Raw genomic sequence first — 9,134 nt, forward strand, 5'->3', positions numbered from 1 at the left:
TTGAAGAATTTCACTGTGCAAAGTATTCATTATTAAGTTGATATTTTCTTCTGAAACACTAAAAAAATGATTAGCTATAAATGTCAACACAATCAATAACTAATTTCTTTAATGCTGTGCAGTATGGAAATAATTAGAGTAGCAAAGGGAGCTGTTATTTCTCTTCGTGTTCCCCACGTGCTGAACATTAACAAAGCCTATGAAGAAAGACACAACAAAAGACTTAGACTACAACTCAGTGAAGGAAACATTTTCAAAATTATTCATGTTCTCCTTTATTCAGACTTCCAGTTCCATATTCTCTTTTTTTACTTATTTCTGCTTCTTATGAAGTACTATTTCTTAGATTTCCAACAGTCTGATTTGTTGAAAAAAAAAAATCAGGCTAGGTATCAGGAAGAAGTTCTTCACTGAGAGGATTGTCAAGCACTGAAACAGGTTGCCCAAGGACATAGTCACAGCACCAAGCCTGCCGGAGTTTAAGAAGCATTTGGACTGTGCTCTTAGTCTTATGGTCTGAATTTTTGGGTAGACCTGTGTGGTGTCAGGAGTCGGGCTTGATGAATCCTGGAAAGAGCTATGCAATGCTTTTAACTATTATTATTTGAATATTTCAGCATCCACCAAACAATACTTATGACTTACTTGAGACAGTAAGCATCAGTACAAAGGAAAAATTTCATATATTTCTCAAACATTTACAAGATACAGGGCCTGCTGTACTTAATTGACAACCATAATAACAATACAAAACAATTTAATTTTGTAAAGAAAGTAGTTTAATAACATTTGCTTGCAAGAGCATTTTTTAATCTTGCCCTAGTCTAGGGAATGGTTTAATGATATCTCATCCTACACATGTACAAAAAAATCATAATTGATAAAAGACAGCAAATATGTCCCAGATAGACATTTGCACTGTATATTTCATAAAATTACTTACTTGGTCATGTCACTTATTTCTTAATAATTTATATGCTTTCAGTAATGATGAAACATCTTTAGTTTTTGGAGATTTGACAAATGAAATCCCTTTCTTTTTGTTCTCAGTTCGTTTTTCCCTAATGGCTCAATATTTCAAGCTTGAAGGCAGTAGAACCAGTGTAGAAAAATCAGTATTTTAAAACACTTTGTATATGCCAGGCACCTGCATTAAATTTTATGTCATTAAAATGACAATCTATAATGTGTAAACAGTTCGATAAGGCATTCCATGTAGATTTAACAATTTTATTGTGATTCTTTCAAAACGCATAGCATTTTTGTGGTTTTCCGTGCTTTTTGTCATTATTGAAGCCGATAACCTTGACCAGTGTATCTGCACTAAATGCATTATATGCCATTTCCACTCTATATCTTCATCCAGTACATAATGCTGTTGTTTGCAATATTGCCAACATTACCAATGTCATCATATTTTTTATGTAGGTTATACTGATGGATAATTACCTCAATTAAGCAAACTGGAAAACATGAAAAAACCATCATGATTAGATTAAATAACCATGGTAAGTGAGTGAATGATTGAGTATCTGACAGCTAAATCAAATATTTCTGCTTATTTTGGAAGAATCAAGCATGAAAGAGTTGCTGTCAATAAATATAACAAGCCTACTGCATAGACAGGTATGCTATGTAAGATCAAATTGTATCAGCATCAGCTCAGTATCATGACCACAGCAGTGTATTTTATCATCTGACTGAGAATTGAACAAATTATGAAAAGGAAAACAGCAAAAAAAATCAACAGAATTTTGATTATGCTGTGTAAAGATTTATAACATATCTTTTAAAAAGTATTTATAGTTATAGTTTCAAGATTATCCTCCTTTACAAATCATATTTTCTTTTTAAAATATGTATGCTTATAGTTATGTTACATATAAATCATCTTTTTAAAATGTCATCAGGTTCTTGACCTCAGTGATCTCTTAGTGTCTTCAATTTGTTTTCCTTTAATTTACTAGTCATTCTTCTTGCACTGGCATTATGGAAGAGTGTCTAAATGTTGCCAGTGAAGCATTAAATTTAACACATTTTGAATAATATTCTAAATCCCTGAATTTTACAAGAACTTGAATTTTAACAGTCAATGCATATGAAAATATACTTTTATTTTCTGCCAGCTTTGAATGAGTCTTCATTCTTGCAAGTGTCACATACTAAACAATGTCTTTTAATATCTGCTGGGCACCTGGCCAGTTTACTTCTTTCACTGCAATTACAGTTTTGGCAAGTTTTGACACAACTAGGAAACCATGCTTATGTCTGGCATATAGTAAAACTTTACATTGGGTAAATTATTATTAATGATCAGCACTTAAGCAGCTCTTCAAAATCCTTCACACACATTAACTGATTAATGCACAGCACTTGCGTTGGAAGTATAATGTCTCTATAGTAAAGTCACAATGTGCTGCTAGAAAGTTGTGCCATAATTATATAGAGCTCATTGATATTTTTTTTTATTTGGTATGAGCATCTGTTTTTCCCAACTGTTCCAAAACATAGTCAGCACTTATTTGCTTTATTTGCAAAGCAACTAATCAAGAATAATCAATTGCTTCTATTTAAAGTAATTAAGGTTAAATTCTTATAAACTAAAGCAAATGGTAAAACTCCTAGTGACTTTAAATAGGGTTTAGATTTCTTCTCTAGGATTTTTTCTGAGTTTAGACCTAGAAGAACCACTCTAATCTCTTTTTGTCAATTAATCACAAACTTCAAGCAGAGTATATACCAGCAGATTTTCCTGAAGGAATAAAATACTCCATAACTGGATGGCTAAACATATTTCACTAATTTTTGAAGCCTCTAAAGATATTTTTTATTTAGTCTATTGTAACTGTTTCCACCTTCTTTCTATAGTAAAAGATTACATTTGCAACATAAGTAAAAATCGCAAAAGTCTTATGTATATATATGTCCATATGCATGTAACATCTGCAAAACAGATGTTAAAAAATTAGCATTACAATAGCAAAGTCAAGGTTTTCAAACCTAAACAATGCTATAACTAAGGTTGCTTATGCATTAATAATTCAGCTTTTCTTTGTGTATTCAGTACAGTAAATTCTTAATTAGTATAATTTTTTTCTATTAAACCTGAAGCTCAGTTCTCAAGATGGACAGTGTTCACTTTATGAGCAGCTTTTTAATTTTTTGCCTTTCCTTATTTGCCTTCATGAAGCCCTGTGCTCAGGTTACTACATGCCATGAAATCAGCCCCATCCATTTGTTCATGAGCTTTTTTACCGTTATCACCACTGCCATATTTGAAAGTTTGATAATATTTATATACTTTCATCCCAATATTGTGAGCTAAATGGAGAGTATTATTATTATAGGTAAGGAACTAGGATAGTGTGAAATCAAACTAAATGTGCCCGTTAATTTTGATAGAGAAGTCCTGTATGGATAGAAAGATGCTAACACAGAGTTAGATATTTTCAAAATCCAAATTTTCCAATGATTTTGCAGAAAACACATACAGAAAAAAAGTTTAGTACAACTCCTTAGCAATTCAAAGGAATCCTATGGCAAAATCAAGAAGGACTTCTGTGGGTCCTAGTCTTTAAGAAAACATTTAGTTACAATAAGTATTTATAACTATTTATAAGTATATAACATTTAGTTACAATAAGTATTTATAACTATTTATAAGTATATAACATTTATTACAATAAGTAATTATAGGACAGTTATAATTAGGTATAATTACAAGAAGTAATTATGGGACAGTTTAGCATAGTCCCTGACCACACTTGCTATCAATTTCTACAATGAATGAATGACACAAGATTCTACAGGCAACAGCATCATTCATTATACAGCTTTGATGCATCCATAGATTTCTAGCCTGCACAATGGAAGAAAGCCTTGTGGAAAGCTACTTTGTGTTTTTTTTTCAAATCTTAGTTAAGGTCCATGTATTTGAAAAATATGTTCTAGACAACCAAAGGTTATCTGAGAGTAACTGGAACTGTTTCAGTTCCAATTGGGAATTCACAGACACGGTGTGAAATGCTTCATTTACAACAATTGCTATGTTAATACAAAGTAAAAATTAGTACCTTTGGAATCAAACTTGAATCACATTCAGCATTAATAATCACAACTGGAAACCTAAGAAAAATGCAACAAATTAATTCACTTTCCTTAAATATCTATTGCTCTGTAATGTAACTTCCCATGACCATACATATAATACAGTAAAGTGGATTATCTGTCAGAACAAAGGAAAAGATAAGATCTCTTTGCTAAAATTTGAGTTTTTCTTAACAGCCCTGCACCCTGTAAAAGAAATTCTTTTCAATGTAGCCAGTCACTTGGCACTTAAAAAGGATTTAAAAAAAAAAAAAAAGGAGAGAGTAATATTGTTTGTGTCTGTTCAGGTTTCAACAATGAATTTCAGGCAGTTTATGCTGTGATTGATTGAGAATATGTAATACCTTTGCATCTGTTTTTACTTTCATAAAAACAGACATGAAGAAGAATTTAAAACAAAAATGAATTTAATCAAATTGGCTTTTTCTGCTTTCCTCCTTTATATCTAAGCCAAGTGCAAAATGAAACTGGTTCTATGATCTGAGATCATATCTCTGCCATACAGTGAGAAAATGAGTAAAATAAATTCCACTCAAGTACCCTGACTGTAATAATTTTTGCCTCAAAACCTGCAGTGCTGCACATTAGAAGCAAAACACAATAAAAAGCAAAGCTATTGCTTCCTACACACAACTCCAAAGCTGTTTTTAAACATGCAAATAAAATTTCATGCAATAGCAAGAACAGTATTGACTGCATTTTAAATAAAGAAAATATTACCATTTCCAGAAGGGAGGAATTCCATAAGAATTTATATATGTATATCATTCAGACAAAAATGTATACTTTGGCAAACTGGACATAAAATGCTTCTGTGTATTTGAATTAAGTTTATCAGAGTTGTTTCATGGCTTTCTGATTTGGGCCCCAAGTACATTACAGTTTGAAATTGCCCAATATCTGAAAAAGACAAAGACTTGTGAAACCAGTTACTTTTGAAAATAGTTTATTTATATTAAACAAAGACTTATGAAAACACCTTCTCTGGGGAGATTTTTCCTATATCCAAACTGTCACTTGCAAATGACTGTGTCAGCATTGGTAACTCAAATTTAACTTAGACATACAATCAGAAAAGTGAGTTTGAATGTGAGCAATTTCATTTTAACCCACTCCCACCTTACTAGAACCTCCAAATATTTTATTATTATTAATTCAGTTTTATCTTATCAGCTAATACCATACAATGAAGCCAAAATCTGTTAGCATCTAAGGGGCTGAGGAACACCACTGACAACTGAATGGCACTATGCCCCTAAGTTGTTCCCCCACTTCAGAGATGCTCCCCAAGTTTTTGAGTGTCTTCCAAGAAATAAAAAGTCTGAATTACATTCTTTCTCTTGCAACAGAATAATTTAGCCCATATATCATACTCAGAGCCTTAAAAAGTGTAAGGACCTTCAGCTACTGCCCTTGGATAAAGTGAGACACCAAACTCAGGAAAATATGCCAAAGCTATTGACATCTATCCCCTTTCCACCCCCCTGGTTTTAGAGCCTCCTCTGCCTGCTCGGTATTTAAAGCCTTTGTATTGGTAATGGCCACAAATGACAGTTAAGAAGAGAAAAGAAGGAAGACAGCCATCTTCCCAATACATGTGACATAAAATGTGTATGATAATTTAGAAATCATTGTACAAAGGGCATTGTTAAAATGTTGCATGTATGTACCATCAGAGACACTTATTTAGAAAAGACAGTTTATCAATGAATATCAGTACAATCACAACTAGCCTTTCATCTATGGTTTCTGCAATTTGCTCAGTAATGTATTTATCCTTACGTACAATATTTTACCCTTTGGCTATATAGCAGATTAATAATTTTCTAGTTATTAGCCACAATTGCCAGTAAAGCCTACAGAAATTATAAATGAGTCATCAAAGACTCATGAGTCATCATTTTGTGCTGTTGAATTTGTAGCGTTATAAACTTTCTGTATAGGTTACTGTGATTTATAATATCCCAAAACTCACTTTAACAATGATTTTTCTTATGACAAGTCAAGTCATAACTTATTTTTTAATTTATCATGATCACTACAATAGAAAATGCAAACTGCTCATGAATCATACCATCTGGGGACAGAGGGCTGGGGAGCAACTCTGCAGTAAAGGACACTGGGGTCTGGCAGACAACAAGCTGAGCACGATCCTACAGTGCTCCAGCATCAAAGAGGAACAACAGTCTCCTGGGCTGCATTAACATGAGCAGAGCCAGTACATCAAAGGATGGTATTATCCTCCTCTACTCAAACCTTGTCAGACCATCAGACCACAGCTAGAGTACTGTGTGCAGTTTTTGACCTCCCAGTATAAGACAGATATGAATAAACTGAAACAAGTTCAGTGGAGGGCTGCCAAGATAGTCATGGACTGGAGAACTTGCAATGTGAGGAGGGGCTGAGGGAGCTAGGCTTGTTAAATCTGGAGTAACAGCAGCTTCAGGAGGACCAAAGAGCTGCTCCCCCAGAATCTATGGGAAGGGTATCAAGAAAATAACCAGGATCCAGGGTCTTCATGGAGGACCATGGCAGAAGGACAAAAGACTGCGTGCATAAACTGAAACAAGCATGTTAAGATTGGTTAAGGTTAAGATTGGGTGTAATGAGAAAATTTTTCCTTTTCAGGACCATCAAGCATTGGAAGAAGTTTCCCAGAGAAGCTGTGTAGTTTGTCTGTTCTCGGAGATTCTCATGACACAACTAGATAAAGCCTTCAGCCACATGGGTCTGACCTCAACTTGACCCTGGTTTGAACAGGAGTATGGACCAGATTGCTCCTGAGGTCCCTTTCAATATGAATGATTGATACAATTTATGATTTTGTTTTATGACCTATGATTTTAGGACTTTCTCACTCTAAGCTAAGGACCAGAATAGATTGTCTGAGAAGGTTGTAGCATTTTTACCCTGGCAGAATTTGAAGGGGCTAGCGGGGAAAAGCAGGAGTTTGGCAAACACACACCTGCGAGAAACACATTAGATGGTGTTGTGCTGGGATTGGGACATAGACTACGTGAGTTATATAGGTCATTTCTAATTCCAATTGCCAAGTAAAACTCTGAGAATTTATGAATTGATTAACCTTCTACGATGAATATCTGATTAAAATGACATCAGAACAAAATAACCCCAACAAGCTGGAGCTCATACTATATAAGCAATTCCCTTCTTCCTTAGAATTCTACGGAATCTATCTAGTGGGTCGACACTTTCCAAGCAGTTTCACTGTTTTCTGCTGCAGATCTGTCTATGTTAATCATATTTCAAATAAGATGCAATACAACAGTGATTCTCAACTTCCTGTCCACAGACTGCTCATGGTGTATAAGGCATCAGAAAAGGCATCCACAAAAAGTTTGCAAAGATGTCCACATAAAAGTATGTACATGTGTGCATATTCATACAATGTATGGGCATACCTACATTCCTACATTCCCTTTTGAAGGATGCACGCTGATGCTGCCTGGCCCAGCACAACTGAGTACTTTCTCCCAACTGCTGTTTCTATATGTAGGCAAGCACTGTAAACAAACATGCAGGTCACATTAAATTGTTTTCATTATTTTCAACTGAAATGTTTACAAACGTAGCATTCTATCGTTATACTTTGATATTAGAAAACAATAGGGAAGACTTTTTCCTAAATGGTAAGACCTTAATTCATCATTCTTTCCATACGTGCTGATTCATTAAATATTTCTGCGATGCAAGATGGTTTGCAGACATGTTTCACAAGATTTAGGCAAAATTAAGAAAAGCAGACACTTTCCTTTGCAGCTTGAGAAATGGCTTTAAGGGTGTGTTATCAATTTGTGATGCATGATTTTGCTATTAAGCTTATTAAAGAAAAATACGTATCACTGTAAAACTGGTTGTGTTTATGCCTTCAAACCACAATGGTCATCCATAGAAAGTAAACACACATCATTAGCTCCCCTTGTTTTCTTGAATTCTTGAAAAAGCAGCAAACTGTTTTGGCTCCTGGGTTCAGATAACAAAGATATAATTCCAAGAACTGAGATAGCATTTTTAATTCTTTTGATTTACATAGGAGAATACTTTAATGAGTAGTGTAAATTTTTACAATTTGTATAAGGGTTTTTTTTTTGCTATTTTGTTGGGTTTTGCTTTTTTGTTTAAATGACAACGAGATTTCTTTTGTTTGCTCTCAAACTAACAGATTTTTTTCCCTTCTGTATGTTTGATACAGAAAGAAATGTGCACCATGAAACCTTCTCTGTGGCTTTTATCCTTTGTGAAGGTTACATTCATGAGAACTAGCATTGTAACTGTAGTAGAACATGATATGTTATTCAGCTGGGATTCTTGAAGTCAAGTTGTTTACAGTTCTCTTGTGCACTTGTAGTCTCAGCCCATAGGTCTGTTTATACTGTTCTTGCCAAGCTGAAAGCAATTCTGTCACTGCGCCATAGGCTTCTACATAAGACTCAGCATTGCAGTGAGTTGAGTCAGTGGTATTGGCAAGCAGCCAGATTTCATCACTGCCTCAGGTTTTCTGGCATTTAGCTAGTGTCCAGGTCAGGTTGCTATAAAAGAAATGGAAAAGAAAGGCTGTGTCTTCCTTTCAAATGTAGTTTATTAAAGCCATTATTTGCCCAGAACATTAGACGAATATAAACCTTTCTGACTAAATTTGTTGTCTGTGTAATAAAGTTATAAATCCTTAATTTAGATGCCTAAGTAAACAATCACATATGGATTTTCTTCTCATTGCTAAAGCTAAAAAGGAAAAAAATATATGAAAATGGAGGAAACAGGATTCTTTTCCAAATTTCCTAATTATTGATTCCTTCTCTGCTGAATAAAAGGTTGTAACTAACCTCTAGTCTGGACTTCATCACTGACTTTGATGGGACATCTCTTATAGTTGTACTGCGTAGAAGTTTTTCCCTTAAGTATAATAATGCTTATGCACCTCTACATATTAGTGATGGGAAGGGGAGGGGAGGGGAGGGGAGGGGAGGGGAGGGGAGGGGAGGGGAGGGGAGGGGAGGGGAGGGAAG

The 9,134-nt window shown here is 34.5% G+C and overlaps 1 long non-coding RNA gene across 1 annotated transcript in view; it reads left to right on the plus strand.

The window, feature by feature from the left end:
- Positions 1-8,933, plus strand: part of LOC310896170 — a 32,039-nt gene extending 23,106 nt beyond the window's left edge. Inside the window, exons 2-3 of the long non-coding RNA XR_014581259.1 lie at positions 1,429-1,508; positions 6,736-8,933. This is a non-coding gene — a long non-coding RNA (uncharacterized lncRNA). The remainder of the gene's footprint in view (positions 1-1,428; positions 1,509-6,735) is intronic.
- Positions 8,934-9,134: the final 201 nt, after the last annotated feature.

Source organism: Anser anser, assembly GCF_964211835.1.
Source record: "Anser anser genome assembly, chromosome: 1".
In the NCBI taxonomy this organism is placed as follows: Eukaryota; Metazoa; Chordata; class Aves; order Anseriformes; family Anatidae; genus Anser; species Anser anser.